The sequence below is a fragment of the Aplysia californica genome, unplaced genomic scaffold (genome assembly GCF_000002075.1).
Source record: "Aplysia californica isolate F4 #8 unplaced genomic scaffold, AplCal3.0 scaffold00082, whole genome shotgun sequence".
NCBI classification, from domain to species: Eukaryota; Metazoa; Mollusca; class Gastropoda; order Aplysiida; family Aplysiidae; genus Aplysia; species Aplysia californica.
In genome coordinates, this window is record NW_004797352.1 from 341277 (window position 1) to 342655 (window position 1379).

The window sequence follows — 1379 nt, forward strand, 5'->3', positions numbered from 1 at the left end:
GTTATAAGAGGCAAATGTAACAAAAGTGTAAGAATTGAGGGGGGGGGCTCAAAAGGTGTAAGATTATATTTGAACAACCCCTTATGCAGTTGCGAGCGCCGTAAAACACTTACCAAAAACAAACAACAAAAAAACACCCCCAAAAAACCCGCACGGGAGCACCTACTTACCACCCGTGTCCTCTTCTTATTCAGTTTCATTGCAACTTTTTATTACTTTTTGTTTTTTGTTTGGAGTTTTTTGTAGTTGTTATTTGTTTGTGTGTTTGTTTTCGTCAGTTCTTCTGGTTTAACGCCTGTCAGCATCGAAACGTTTTGTTACAGAAAAAGTTTTCAGCGGCAGAACTCATTTTTACGGTTCTGAACGAATGCCTCTACGCTGAAGCACTTGGGGAGAGGGAAGATCAAATTTGGTCTTGAAAGTGGGTCTTAGTACAAAGAAAACACACAAAAAACAAAACAATGCCGTGCATGTGAAGCTTAGTTGAAGTGACTGCAACTATAAAAATAGCCTTCAACTTCAACTTCTTTTATCCGGGAAGGAGAACTTTAGGGTCACGGTTTTTCATCCCATGACCGACTGCTGGGTGCGGTGAAGCACTTCGATTGGAAGAGCACTATTAATATTATGGTGCTGTTTTTGAAAAATTGGCTTCCTTATTTTAAGAAAATAATACAAACAAAATAAAAAATTAAAACACCCTCGATGAAGGTGACCACCTATTGGATATATTGTAAAGACCTCAATACCAGCTTTACCGAAGAGATTATTCATTTTTAAGAGTAGAAGCATGAAGCCGAGTCTGTTGCTGAGCTAATTCAGTCAGAAAGGTGAAAATAAGGAATCCATTATCGCTTGACTCTGTGACTGCTTCAAACTATTGTTAACAATGAAATGCAGGATACTTTCCCCAAATGTGTAAGTATGTATTAGATTCTATATATAGTTGTCACTTCTCGTCACAAACAACATTTACTTGTAGATTCCATTTGTAGGGAGGCTGTTAAGCTCTGACCTGCCTGCCATCCGTCATTCTTCCTGAAAGATAAAAAAAAAGGCTCAGGCATTTGACATTGCACATTTAGCGGCGAAAGTGTATTTCAATTTCACGAGGTTCTGAGTCTGTTTGTTCAGCAAAGATTAACTTATAAAAATATGTTTAAAAAGTAGAAACAGGTTGTGCAGGCCTGTATGAGTTTAACTTCACTATTCACTTTAATAGTGCTTTGCCCCATGCTAATTAAAGGTTATCTGATAAGATGATACATTTAGTAGATTACCGGTACTCCATTAATTGCTTCGAGTGTCATATCATTGTAATAAATTGAACGAAGGAGAGTGAATTTCACCTGATGATGGCCCTTGAAGGTGTATGGGGG